Below are 15866 nucleotides of genomic sequence, written 5' to 3' on the forward strand. Positions count from 1 at the left end.
AAATGTGAACACCAGTGGTAGGGGAGGTAATAGGTTTCTTACACTTAGAAAAAGAGAAACCTATTGGATTCACTTTCTGAATACCTTACAACCTCATGGTTTAAATAAGGACATTGATTTATTTGCTTTCCTTATGTAGTTTCCGATAACCTTCACCCCCTTCTTCTTTTTCATATTGGATTATTTCAATATTAGACTAACTGTAACATTGGATGAATTCTTATTTCCTAACCTATATCTCCTAATTTTTCATTTTTAATCTGTATTTCCTAATAATGGATCTTTTATAATCTAGACCTTAGAACACCCGTATTTGTTTGATTTTGAGCCTGTACATACCTCATATGTTTGAGGTAATTTCCTATAAGGATAACCACTTCGTAACAACAAATAATCCAAGATGAACCTCCTCTTCGATTATAATAAAACCAAGGCTTTATTATATTCAGATTAAAAAGTACATGCATACCAAGACATAGTAGGGAAAGACAGTAGAAATGGTCTTACGCGTTTCGGCAATGCGTAGCCGTAATCATAGGCCATAAATTCTTACAGGTATCACACTTATTTAAACTATACATAAGTTACCCATTGGTGGATAAAAACACACACACACACCCTTCCTTCCCTCACCTGATAAAGAAAACAGTGTTAACCCATTCAATTCACAGATGTGGAAAAAATCAGCATCATGAATTTCATTTAAATTAAAATCATAGTTAAATACATATACACAAACTCATATATATATACATAGAATAAGAGTGTATCAAATAGCAATATATACATTTAAACAACAGGATTAACATATATAGTTTTGGCTACAAATCTAGTTTATACAATGATGATTATTTAATTGCATAAGTATAAACATTGACAATAATAAATCAAAGGTTGATGAATCCTTTTGCTCCATAAAAAGTAAACAACACTTGTAAAGTTTGCACACACATCATAAGGTGGTTACATGGTATCAACCTGTCAAGTACAGAATCAAGCTTGATTAATAAAGCATAGGCATACAGAGGCCTAACATAAATGAATAAATAAATACCCTAGTACACATTAATGCAGAATAACTTTCATAATCAGCCCATATCTACTTATCTGAATTGATACATCATAGAACTTATTAGTGTTAAACCTCAACCTATAGATTCATAGTTCATCTATTTTACACCATTCATATATCAAAAATGCAAAAAAATACAATTCATACCCAGAAGTTAATGATATAATTTTCTGCATTGAAGCCATTAGGTACAAGTGTGCACATTTTGTTTATCTAATAGACTTCTTGCCTGGCTAAAATGGGCCATTTATCTCCACACCTGGGAGGGCATCTTACGATCTCTATTGCATTCCATTCAAAGTTGCACACATTCCCATTATGAACTTCAATAAAGTGTCTGGCCAATTCTGAACAAAGATTACCATTCCTGATGTACCCCAGGTGCTCCCGTATCCTTGTACGAACATCACGGGTAGTCATACCCACGTACTGTAATTTATGATATGTAAAACCAATGAGGTAAATCACGAACGTCGTTGAACAATTTATACAGCCTCTAGTGTTAAAAGATTGATTTGTCACATAGGATGTAAATTGAGTGCCCACCTTGATGACAATTCTTTCCACATTTGTGTGTTCCATCATGTCTAAGCCAAGAACTCTGACTCACAGGTTTTCGCAGTTGGCTCAGTGAAACCATATTTCCCAGAGTCAAATTCTTCCTATATATGAATCTACAACCATCCTTAACTGTGTATTTAAGTAAATCATCTCCATATAGGATGGGTAGATATTTTTTAATGATACTGCATATTTGGTAGTATTGCATCAAATATTTAGTCACAAAGGTGGGTCTTTTCTCCTCTCTCCCCCTATTCATACGGGATTGATTGCTAGATTTCAAAAGGCTACTTCTTTCTCTCTTTTGTGTATCTTCAAGAGCATGTCTAATAACTTTCTCATTATAGCCATGTTTTCACAGCCTATCTTGCAAAGATACACATTCAGAGAGAAAGGTATCTTTCCTTGAACTAATCCTCTTCGCTATTCCTCAAAATACATGTTTTGGATGTGAGCTTAGAAAGTGTAATAAATAATTACCCACAATAGGTTTGCGATACACTCGAGTTTTAATTTTCCTAGACTTAAAGTCCATAGTAAGCTCAATATCCCAAAAATGTATTTTTTCTTATTTGCCATTTAAAGGTAAACTGTATTTCAGGGATACATAACTTAAGATATTCCACAAAGGAATCTGCCTCCTGTAAGGTAAATGAGGTGATCAAAATAAGATCGTCAATAAATCTTTTGTAATAAAGGATTTTACTTGAGAAAGGATTAGTATGTCCAAAGAGGTTTCTATATATTCAAGCCAGCCCATAAATAAATTAGCATATGAGGGGATAAATTTTGCCCTCATAGCTGTACTCCTCAACTGGACATACTAAATTCCCTCAAATAGAAAATAGTTGTGCTCTAAAAATCTATATTCAAGCAGCCCATAAATAAATTAGCATATGATGTATCAATTCAGATAAGTAGATATGGGCTGATTATGAAAGTTATTCTGCATTAATATGTACTAGGGTATTTATTTATTAATTTATGTTATGCCTCTGTATAAAAAAGGAATTCCAAAAACGAGGTAGTAGAAAAAATGTAGATTTTTTATTCCTTAAAAGAGTATGTTTCAGCATACAAAAACATGAGGTTAGTTAGGACAAGTGAACATCTACTTTTTATGGAGCAAAATGATCCATCACCCTTTGATTTATTGTTGTCAATGTTTATACTTATGCAATTGAATAATCATCATTGTATAAACTAGATTTGTAGCCATTTGTAGCCAAAACGATATATGTCAATTCTGTTATTTAAACGTATATATTTCTATTTTGATACACTCTTATTCTATGTATATTCTAAGTATATATATATATATATATATATATATATATATATAATTTTGTATATACAGGGAGTGCAGAATTATTAGGCAAATGAGTATTTTGACCACATCATCCTCTTTATGCATGTTGTCTTACTCCAAGCTGTATAGGCTTGAAAGCTTACTACCAATTAAGCATATTAGGTGATGTGCATCTCTGTAATGAGAAGGGGTGTGGTCTAATGACATCAACACCCTATATCAGGTGTGCATAATTATTAGGCAACTTCCTTTCCTTTGGCAAAATGGGTCAAAAGAAGGACTTGACAGGCTCAGAAAAGTCAAAAATAGTGAGATATCTTGCAGAGGCATGCAGCACTCTTAAAATTGCAAAGCTTCTGAAGCGTGATCATTGAACAATCAAGGGTTTAATTCAAAATAGTCAACAGGGTCGCAAGAAGCGTGTGGAAAAACCAAGGTGCAAAATAACTGCCCATGAACTGAGAAAAGTCAAGCGTGCAGCTGCCAAGATGCCACTTGCCACCAGTTTGGCCATATTTCAGAGCTGCAACATCACTGGAGTGCCCAAAAGCACAAGGTGTGCAATACTCAGAGACATGGCCAAGGTAAGAAAGACTGAAAGACGACCACCACTGAACAAGACACACAAGCTGAAACGTCAAGACTGGGCCAAGAAATATCTCAAGACTGATTTTTCTAAGGTTTTATGGACTGATGAAATGAGAGTGAGTCTTGATGGGCCAGATGGATGGGCCCGTGGCTGGATTGGTAAAGGGCAGAGAGCTCCAGTCCGACTCAGACGCCAGCAAGGTGGAGGTGGAGTACTGGTTTGGGCTGGTATCATCAAAGATGAGCTTGTGGGGCCTATTCGCTTTGATAATGGAGTCAAGCTCAACTCAGTTTCTGGAAGACACCTTCTTCAAGCAGTGGTACAGGAAGAAGTCTGCATCCTTCAAGAAAAACATGATTTTCATGCAGGACAATGCTCCATCACACGCGTCCAAGTACTCCACAGCGTGGCTGGCAAGAAAGGGTATAAAAGAAGAAAATCTAATGACATGGCCTCCTTGTTCACCTGATCTGAACCCCATTGAGAACCTGTGGTCCATCATCAAATGTGAGATTTACAAGGAGGAAAAACAGTACACCTCTCTGAACAGTGTCTGGGAGGCTGTGGTTGCTGCTGCACGCAATGTTGATGGTGAACAGATCAAAACACTGACAGAATCCATGGATGGCAGGCTTTTGAGTGTCCTTGCAAAGAAAGGTGGCTATATTGGTCACTGATTTGTTTTTGTTTTGTTTTTGAATGTCAGAAATGTATATTTGTGAATGTTGAGATGTTATATTGGTTTCACTGGTAAAAATAAATAATTGAAATGGGTATATATTTGTTTTTTGTTAAGTTGCCTAATAATTATGCACAGTAATAGTCACCTGCACACACAGATATCCCCCTAAAATAGCTAAAACTAAAAACAAACTAAAAACTACTTCCAAAAATATTCAGCTTTGATATTAATGAGTTTTTTGGGTTCATTGAGAACATGGTTGTTGTTCAATAATAAAATTAATCCTCAAAAATACAACTTGCCTAATAATTCTGCACTCCCTGTATGTATTTAACTATGATTTTAATTTATGGGAAATTCATGATGCTGTTTTTTTCCACAGCTGTGAATTGAATGGGTTAACACTGTTTTCTTTATCAGGTGAGGAAAGGAAGGGTGTGTGTGTGTGTTTTTATCCACCAATGGGTAACTTATGTATAGTTTAAATAAGTGTAACACCTGTAAGAATCTATGGCCTATGATTACGGCTACGCATTGTCGAAACAAAAAAGACCATTTATACTCTCTTCCCTACTATGCCTTGGTACCCATGTACTTTTTAATCTGAATATAATAAAGCCTTGGTTTGTCTTGGATTATTTGTTGTTACTTTACGTAGGAGAGGAGCCCTCCTATCCTCTATACTACCTACCTATCAGCCTTGGGTGACTGTTCTTATCCTGGATCCATTGAAAGTATGAAGACGGATGGAGTAGCCGTATACACCACTGGTAGCCATCCAGCGCTTGGTTGATGACGTCACCGGGAAGCAACGATCACACGTGTTGTATAGCCTCAGTGAAGGTACAACACTGTTTGTGGAGGAACGCAATGATCGCAGTCGGACCCAAAGAACTGGAGCATAAGGGGTAGGGTTGGCTACTTGCCACAGTCCCTCGCCAGCCTGGGTTTTGGAAACTTCCTTGGAGTGGTGAGTCAGGCACAGTGAGAACTGAACACCCATTTTCTCTACACGCTTTGATCCAGTCTTGACAGTTTATAGATACCCAGCACCTGCACTTTACTTATATATTTGGAGAACTGTTTCTTTTTTGTCAGTATCATAACCACTTTGTGTGCTGTGTGTTTTTACTCACAATAAACAGAATCACACTATTGTAGCTTTGTCTTATCCTTATTCCTGTATACTATCTTGGAAGCTAAAACTGGCAGTAGAGGACGCTGTGCTGGGATTGCATGGAAATCTAATTGAGTCCACATATCTAGAGAGACCCAGATGCTGTCAACTTATTCTTGACTGAAGGCTACACACACTTCAGTTTGAGTGCATACCTTACCTCATAGGATTGAGGTAACGGTTGGTGAGTACCCATTTCTTAAACCATAGCCACGGATAAGAACTCACACATCCCTGTGATCCGCACATTGGACTTCTATCTGTGGAATTTTGCTTTATAATCCATATGAACTGCATGGTTTAACCTTTTGCATTGCACTGTTTAATTATTATTATTATTATTATAGTAAATCTTAATCTTATTCTGTGCACTGCTACTGTTCGTTTCCTTTCCTTTTTCACCTTATGCTCAATGATATTGTGTGTAACCACTGAGCTATATATATAACGGCATTGATTTTACATTGATTTTACTTGCATTGTATGATTTGTAAACTACTTGCAGTAAGCACTATATAAGTTTGACTAACCTTTATATACGTATACACATTTGTCCTGTTACAATCTTTATTATATATAGACCGCCGTTCTTGCGCACAGACACCATGTAGCTTTCCAAAAACTTCCCAAATTGTATTTTTTATACATCATTTTATACATTGTCTTCTAAATTATTATAGATGGACTGAAGTTTTGTGCGCTTAGGTCAATTTTCCTTTCATTACTCAAATTTACAGTTTGGAAGAACTTTAGGGATATCTCTTCTGCTTTTTGACCCAGCTGCAGAGACACAGTTTACAGTGTAATTGGTTGTAATAAGCAACCTTTACCAATATCCCATTACAATTTATTTATTGTTTTGGGTAACCTAGCGCAGTCCCAGAGTTGTGGTTTATACCACATCCTCTTTGCTCTTGTCTTATGATAATATAGCTAACTTCCTTTTTTTTTTGGATAAATCTATTTGCACCATGTTTAAAGCATGTAATACAAGTCCCACTCTCCACTTCTCACCAAATTTGACACAACACTTTCTCGCATCAAATTTGACGCAATACTCAAAAACAACCCACAAACTAGTGACATTTTCAACCACTTTGATTCGGAAATGCACAATCACATGATTTATGACATCAGCCAATCTGATTTTAATATACATGTTCTACTATCACTAGCAAATCAAATTGCTCTATACTTGTGTCATTGATCACTCATCAGAATTTGAAAGTGCCATTTATTACATTGTGTATTATACTTTTAAAGTATGTATATGTGAAATTAGTATTACAGTTAAACATTGATGATGACATTAGGACACACAGTGTAATATTTTAGACAAAGATTTTAAAATTCGAATGATGTTTGAGTCAGTATAATCTTAAGATGATAGCTCAAAGGGATAGTCTACCTAACATTAAACTGTCATGAATCAGATACAGCAGAAATTAAAATCACCTCTTTACTGTCATGTTATTTTCAGTGTTTTTCGTCCTTCTCTTGAATTTCATTTTCATTAAGAAGTGTCATCTTATATGCCAGCCTATTTTTTACACCTGTGTAGGGGTGGTGTTTCAAACTAGACTGCAATCAGGACGGGTTACACAGATGCAGAGAAAAAACTGGCCCAGCTCTTAAAATATCCATTGATTGCAAATAAATACATATAATACCCTGATTATGTTATATTCGCAATTATTTCTGCTCAGAATAATAATACATTTACACTATATACATATAGTGGTATAAATAAACAGAGATATGAAAGACAACATTGTTTAGAACAAAAAAGGAAGTTTGGGACATGTAAATATGTTTGCAAAACATTTCTGACATAACACATATATATACAAGTATAATATATATGTACAAATTCTAGCATTAATAATCATTTTTAAAAAACAAAAAAACATGAGATAGGCATATCATAATTTCTAGAAATATAAATACACATTGATTTATGTGAAAATATCATATATCAGTTTTTTGTATAACAAATACATAGAAAATTACTTTCTATAAAATATTGTTTGTTCGGGTATAAATATAGCTATTTCTTGGACATTAACAGATGAAAAATAAAAGATTTGCTTTAGAGAATTGTGCTTGTTTTTTCATGGACAGTAATGAAATGGTATAAATAAAGTTGTGTTTTTGACAGACTTTTTAATAAATAAGGCTGTTGTATGTAGATTAGCGGTGTCTGATGAGCGTATTGACTCCAGCGAATGTGTTGAGATTGACACAATGATAAATAGGCCCCATTTTCTCCAGATACTCTCCCTCCTGTCCCCTTTGCTCAGCTCACAACCTCCTACTCTCCTCCTCTCTTGTTACCTCCTTATATTTCCATTTACAGGACTTCTCCAGACTGGCTCCTATCTTGTTGAACTCTCTGCCTAGTGCCACAAGACTCTCCCCTAGTTTTGAAAGCTTCAAGCACTCTTTAAAGACTCTTCTGTTCAGGGATGAATACAACCTACACTAAAAATACTAGGTAATAGCACCCAGGAAGGTGGCGCACTCTCTGCTAGTAAAGGATGTGAAAAAGAGAGAAGTAAAAAATCTGTGCTATAATTAGGCTAATCTTCAACAGTATTGCAACTCTGTGTGTGTTGAACAAACTTTATATGATAGCATATATTGTGAACAAAGTAAAAAGAAAACAAAGTAAAAAGAAAACACAATTAGCGTATTAAACTTTTTGATAAATATAGTTCATATATATAAAAGTTCCAATGTGATATTCTGTGGTGACGGGAATCTAATTTTAGGATGATATAAGGCAGCTCCACTTGTGGAGAGTGATCTTGGTTCGCTGTGAGGATCTAGGTCAAAAGAGAAAATGGGCGCCTCATAGTAAACTCCGTAAACAAAATGTAAGAAATAATAAAGAATAAAACTAACAATAGAGATGGCACTTGTGAGAGTACAAACAGGCAGACTGATATTACAGTAGACAGCTCACTGGATACTAATCCCGTATCAGGGGTGGCTGGAAAAAATTCTCCTGCGTCTAGGCAGATATATATTTCATGGATAGTAATGAAATTGCTAGCAGTTTTAATACGGAGGAGTCTGCTTTTTTACTTCCACGAAAACACGCATATACAGTATATGTAATCTTTCTATAAGGTGACTTTATTCCAGCACATTAATCACCTGAGCTTGCTGTGGGATTTACACTGGTGTATCGCTGGTAGGAGACTGTGAATTTGGAGAATATATCCGCCTAGACGCAGGAGAAATTTTTCCAGCCACCCCTGATACAGGATTAGTATCCAGTGAGCTGACTACTGTGATCGTCAGTTTGCCTGTTTGCACTCTCACAAGTGCCATCTCAATTGTGAGTTTTATTCTTTATTATTTCTTACATTTTGTTTACGGAGTTCACTATGAGGCGCCCATTTTCTCTTTTGACCTAGATCATCACATACAACCTACAATAACCTTTCCTAATACCAGTTCCTCTCCTTCATTGCTATCCACCATGAACCCCCTTAGAATGTAAGCCTAAGAGCCCAACTGCTGATCACCTTCACAAGAGCTAACTACAACAGTGTGACTCTAGGCAGGGCCCTCTACCCATTTGATCCCTATAATTGCTACCTTGTATACCGCCTATGTTTATAGCGCTGCAGAATCTGTTGGCGCTCTACAAATAACCGATAAAAATAATAATAATATACATATATATCTTATTTCAGGCAGGCTGTCTCTGGTATAGTAGATACAGGGTTATCAATAGGCACAGGATAACCAGCGGGTACTGCTGGTGAGATTGTCATGGGATACAAGATAGGTAAAGCTTTTGGAACAAGGTAAGCATACACAGGTATTAGGCAAGTCTGCTTGGCTTTCAGGAAGAGACTGGAGCTCCCCAGGTGACATATAAACACACACACACATATATATATACTTCGGAGCCCTTCCCAGTCAAATACCTTAAAATATGTAATATGTTTAAATGTTTTTTTGTTTTTTTATTAAATACAAATACGTCAAATTCCTATGTTCTTCACTTAAATAAATATCTCTCTATATATATTTATATCTGTATCTGTACCAGGACCGGTATGTTGCCCGTCCTTAAGGGATTAAAAACCATAATTAGCTAAGGAATCGATCTTCAGAAAACAAGTTGGCGGCAACAAGCAAAAGATATTCCAGAAGAGCCTTTGGGTTAAGGCATCAAACATTCAACATCAAAGTTGGATCCCCACCCCCAGAACTCCCAGAAAGGAGGGAAGATGAAGAGTGCTGTTACTCCATAGCAAGCCCCTCACTAAGACAACAAAGTCTAGATTTTGTCACAGCATATTATTTTAAAAAAAAGTGTATTTTGTTTCAAATGTGTTTAACCCCTTAAAATGTGTGCTCCGGTGCCACTGTAGAAGGGTATACAGGGTTAATCCTACATATTGCAGAAGACACTGTAGGCATGTTAGGACATAAATTACATAGGTAGATGTACATTTTAAGCAGCTTTTAATTTGAAAAATTTCCCCTGTACCTCAGACCTTAAATTATCCAAAACTGTAATAAACTCACATACTCTGCATTTTTGTGTGCATTTATAAAGCCCTTTATGTTTTTGTTTTTTTCAATAGTCAGAACGTATATATGTAAGTATACAGAAAGAAATTATTTTGATATATCCCAGTCCCCATAAGTTACAGGATTTAGGGTTGTATCTCTTTAAAATCTTTAAGACTGGATAATGGCATCCAATTGCAGCTCTTTTTGATTTAACCAATCAGGATACTTTTCACGTTTTAAATAGCTGAACAGGTGTAAAGATCCTTAGCTATGATTACGGCTTCTTAGCCGAAACATGTTAGCGGATCTTACTGCTTATTGCCTTGATTTGTGACCCATGGATGTGATTTTAACCCAAGTTGTGGAATAAAGATTGTTTGTTTTAACCGTTACCTGCTAAATAACTCTTTTCTACTATTGATATATATATATATATATATATATATATATATTTCCACAATAACAAAGAGAGAAGAATGGCACAAAATAGTGGCATTCGCCAAAGACTGGGAATAAAGCACTCTTTTTTAAGAAAAACACTTGTAGAAAAATTACTTTCAGAAAGGTGGTTTTATTGTGTGACCAGTAGGTCCGGACCAAGTCAGATCCACCCTGGCAAAAGCAAAAATAATACAAACCATACCCAAAATTTACAGTAACAAATAGTTAACCTATAGTCAACAAAAATAATTACACCAGTGGGCCGGCCCAAGTGTTACCCATGCAGAGTGGAGCTATACACATATATATTAGACATGTGAATTCATTAGCAGTTTGCTCAACATAGTGCTGTAGGAGGAAGGAAAGCTCACAGGTGTGTATCAGACCTAATAAAAGGTTTTAGTGAAAACTGAAACACCTATAATCAGAGCAATTTACGTTCCTAAATACAGTACTTGTCATACTTATAGTAAAAGTTGTACGCGAAACAAGCTTAAAGCATAACAAGATAATGTGGCACAGCACAATCAGAGGCAAACAAGATAGAATATGAATCAAATAGGCAAAATTAACATATTCAAAAAGATTCCTTCAGGGACTTAGGATGTTGAACAGTCCTCCAGACTAGAACCAAAATAACAGGTGCAAAGTCCCCAAGGTAGATAATGCACTATTCGATAAGGTGCCCAACAGCAGAAAAAGAGCAGGTCGTTGTCATAATAGCATTAAACAAGCGGTATGCGGTTGTAAGCTGTTAATAGGTGGAGCAGATATAGATAGGGAGAGTCACTCAAGCAGACACAGAAGCAAGTATTCAGCGGGAGGTCAGGTTAATGCAACGTATAATAGAAGGCAAAACAAAGCACATACGTCAAGCTGGAAGAGAAAGGGTAGAGGAGGGTACTTACTGTTTAAATAGTACCCCTCTGTCAACTGCACCCTTTCAAAGCTGTCTTGGTTTACCCGCAACTTTAGCGTAGCTCCAATTTCCCTTTTAGGACCTCACACCAGCCGTTCCTAAACTTGAGTAGTCGACAAACATCCGTTATCCTCCAAATGATATCTGTTACACCTCGGTAGCGTGTTTATGTACTCTTTATGTACACACCATCACGCCAGAAAAGTTTCCTGCTCGATTCCTCCGTAGCGCACAGTTTCAGCAAAGGGCTCCGCCAAACAGCATGGTCACCATGTGAGTCGGCTGACCAATCGCCGACACGTGTTTCACCCTTACGTCATCAAAGGGACGGGGCTTCATCAGGGCATGTTAGTTTGCACGTCATACGTGCTATTTTATAGGGATTTAGAAAACCGCCAATAAGAACAGGTGAAATAATAAGCACAAAAAGAGTTTTGAATAATTAAAAGGTAAAAATTAATACTAATCAACATATACATATATACAATTATCGTTCTGCCAATTACTATAAACCTAAATTCGCTAGGGGTTAGGTTAGTAAAGACCGCAATTGAACCAACGGATGAGGGGAATCGAAACACAAAGGGGTCTAATGAGTGCTAAAGGAAGCTTCCCATATCAAGCTTTTCATTAAGACCTCTTTGACCAATGGTAGCTAGGTTATAAATCCACCTGCATTCTTTTTGCAGGAGGATTTTATCATTATTGCCCCCTCTACCATTGGTAATTCCCTTGTCAATGCCTGTCACCCTCATACAGTCAGGTAGACTGTTATGAAAGGTTTCAAAGTGTCTGGCTACACTGCTGGTTTGTACCTTATTTTTTATGTCGTCCCTGTGTTCCAGGATTCTGTCTTTCAGAATCCGTTTCGTTTTCCCGACATAGAAACAAGGGCAGCTACAAGAGAGGAGATAGATTACACCTTCTGTATTACAGTTAAAAAAGTGTTTTAACCTGTAAATTTTCTCCTCATTTACTGAAAAGACTTTTGTCTGTAACATAAACCGACAGGCCACACACTTTTTGCATGGAAAGTTGCCTATCAGCTTTTGTCTAGACAACCAATTCTTTTAAGGAGTAACAAATTTGCTCTTGACTAGTCTGTCTTTAAGATTAGGGGCTCTCCTTGCTGTTAGAAGGGGGGCTTCTCCTATCTCTTTGGCAAAATTGTCATCATTTAAGAGAACACTCCAGTTTTTCTTGAGTATATCTCTTAACTGATTCCAGTGGCAGTTATACTCCGTGATAAGTCTGATTCTGTTGTCACTTTCTCTTGATTTTGGGGTTAACAGCACATTCCTTTCTGTCTTCTGGGCATAGGTTCTAGCATGTGCTATTACTCTCTTCGAGTAACCCCTAGTTTTAAAACGTTGTTCCATAGAGGTGGCATGTTCATTGTATTTTGAGACTGAGGAACAATTCCTGCGTAAACACAGGAATTGACCTTTTGGGATGCCTCTCTTCAAATGCTCAGGATGATGGCTATGTGCCTCAAGTACACTATTCGTGGCTGTTTCCTTCCTAAAATTCTCAGTTATTAGAGTATCCCTTTCAATTCTTATATGTAAATCAAGGAAGGATAAATCCGTCTTACTGAAATTTAGGGTCAGAGTAATATTTCTGTTATTGTTATTAAGTTCTGAAACAAAACACTTTAATTCATTCTCTGTTTTTCCATCCACCACCTTTATATCTAGTTTATAACTGTTTATTACCAGCCACTTGGATCAAGGTCCTTTTTCTGGTACTCGGGTGGATGAAGTAGAGCATTTAACTTTTTCAAATTTTGATAACTTTCATTAAACGTGGTTGATGTGCGGCTGTTGAGCCCTGGGACTAAGTTTAGAGTCCTACCTTTTGGCAATTGCATATGAACTTTCGGATGAAACATGGGAAGCAGACTTAATTGCTACCTTGTCGGTGCCTGGCACCCTAGAAAGTAAGAATGGAGAGGTAAATCCATTAAACATCTTTACAGCATTTAAGGAGTATAAAAAACTGCTTGTTAAACAGATTAAATTACGGGCAGAAACAGCTAGCCTAGAAAACTATGTAAAGAATGGGATTGTCCCGAGGGGGTTAAGATTAAGGGGCCTAGTTATCAAGCCGTCAACCTCAAATACGCTGGAATTCCGCAGCGTATTTGTGGCGAGGCTGATACGCCTTAGTTATCAAAGGCTCGAGACCGGCAAAAGTAGAATTTTGTGACGTAAGCATCGATCCGCCGGACTCAGTCCGACACAGATCGATTCTTACGTCACTCCAGATGTTCCGCACACAAGTGCGGCACATTCTCACTACTTTTGCTAGTTATCAAAAAACTAGCAGGTACGCTCTGCACTTTTACGGCCCAGCGTACCTGGTTTTCAAACCGCCACCACTGGAGGCAGCGGATCCCATAGGAATCAATGGGAGTCTGACCATAGCGAAAGTACAAGTTCGCTGCTGACAGACATCCCATTTATTCCTATGGGAGCTGTCTACACCTAACACCCTAACATGTACCCCGAGTCTAAACACCACTAATCTGTCCCCCCTACACCGCCGCAACTAAATAAAGTTATTACCCCCTAAACCGCCGCTCCCGGAGCCCACCGCAAGCTACTCTATACATATTAACCCCTAAACCGCCGCTCCCGGAGCCCACCGCAAGCTACTCTATACATATCAACCCCTAAACCGCCGCTCCCGGAGCCCACCGCAACTATAATAAATGTATTAACCCCTAAACCGCCGCTCCCTGAACCCGCCGCAACCTATATTGAATGTATTAACCCCTATCCTGCCCCCCCTACACCGTCGCCACCTATAATAAATTTAATAACCCCTAATCTGCCCCCCCTACACCGTCGCCACCTATAATAAATTTATTAACCCCTATCCTGCCCCCCACTACACCGCCGCCACTGTAATAAAATTATTAACCCCTAAACCTAAGTCTAACCCTAACCCTAACGCCCCCCTAACTTAAATATTAATTAAATAAATCTAAATAAATTAACTCTTATTAACTAAATGAATCCTATTTAAAACTAAATACTTACCTTTAAAATATACCCTAATATAGCTACAATATAAGTAGTATAGCTAGTTAGAATAGTTATTAAATAGTTATTAACTATTTAATAACTACCTAGCTAAAAGAAATACAAAATTACCTGTAAAATAAATCCTAACTTAAGTTACAATTAAACCTAATACTACACTATCATTAAATTAATTAAATAAACTACCTACAAATGACTACAATTAAATACAATTGCATAAACTAACTAAAGTACAAAAAATAAAAAAAGCTAAGTTACAAAAAATAAAAAAATAAGTTACAAACATGTTAAAAATATTACAACAATTTTAAGCTACTTACACCTAATCTAAGCCCCCTAATAAAATAACAACCCCCCCCCCAAAATAAAAAAATGCCCTACCCTATTCTAAATTAAATAAACTTCAAAGCTCTTTTACCTTACCAGCCCTTAAAAGGGCCATTTTTGGGGGCATGCCCCAAAGAAAACAGCTCTTTTGCCTGTAAAAGAAAAATACAATGCCCCCCAACATTAAAACCCACCACCCACATACCCCTAATCTAACCCAAACCCCCCTTACAAAAACCTAACACTAATCCCCTGAAGATCATCCTACCTTTAGTTGTCTTCACTCAGCCGAGCAGCGATGGAACCGAAGTGGATATCCGGAGCGGAAGAAGTTAATCCTCCAAGCGGTGCTGAAGAAATCTTCCATCCGATGAAGTCATCATCCAGGCGGCGCTGAAGAAAAGTCTTCGATCCGGCCGATGTCATCTTCAAAGAGGCGCTGAAGAGGTCTTCTATCCGGGCGATGTCATCTTCCAAGCCGGGTCTTGAATCTTCCTTCCGCCGACGCGGAACCTCCTTCTTCACCGACGGACTACGACGAATGAAGGCTCCTTTAAGGGACGTCATCCAAGATGGCGTCCTCTCAATTCCGATTGGCTGATAGGATTCTATCAGCCAATCGGAATTAAGGTAGGAAAAATCTGATTGGAATAGAATGTGAGCTCAATCTGATTGGCTGATTGGATCAGCCAATCGGATTGAACTTGAATCTGATTGGCTGATTCCATCAGCCAATCAGATTTTTCCTACCTTAATTCCGATTGGCTGATAGAATCCTATCAGCCAATCGGAATTGAGGGGACGCCATCTTGGATGACGTCCCTTAAAGGAGCCTTCATTCGTCGTAGTCCGTCGGATGTCCACTTCGGTTCCATCGCTGCTCGGCTGAGTGAAGACAAGGTAGGATGATCTTCAGGGGATTAGTGTTAGGTTTTTGTAAGGGGGGTTTGGGTTAGATTAGGGGTATGTGGGTGGTGGGTTTTAATGTTGGGGGGGGGTTGTATTTTTCTTTTACAGGCAAAAGAGCTGTTTTCTTTGGGGCATGCCCCCACAAATGGCCCTTTTAAGGGCTGGTAAGGTAAAAGAGCTTTGAATTTTATTTAATTTAGAATAGGGTAGGGCATTTTTTATTTTGGGGGGGTTTGTTATTTTATTAGGGGGCTTAGATTAGGTGTAAGTAGCTTAAAATTGTTGTAATATTTTTAA

The sequence above is a fragment of the Bombina bombina genome, chromosome 2, assembly GCF_027579735.1.
Source record: "Bombina bombina isolate aBomBom1 chromosome 2, aBomBom1.pri, whole genome shotgun sequence".
Lineage (NCBI taxonomy): Eukaryota > Metazoa > Chordata > Amphibia > Anura > Bombinatoridae > Bombina > Bombina bombina.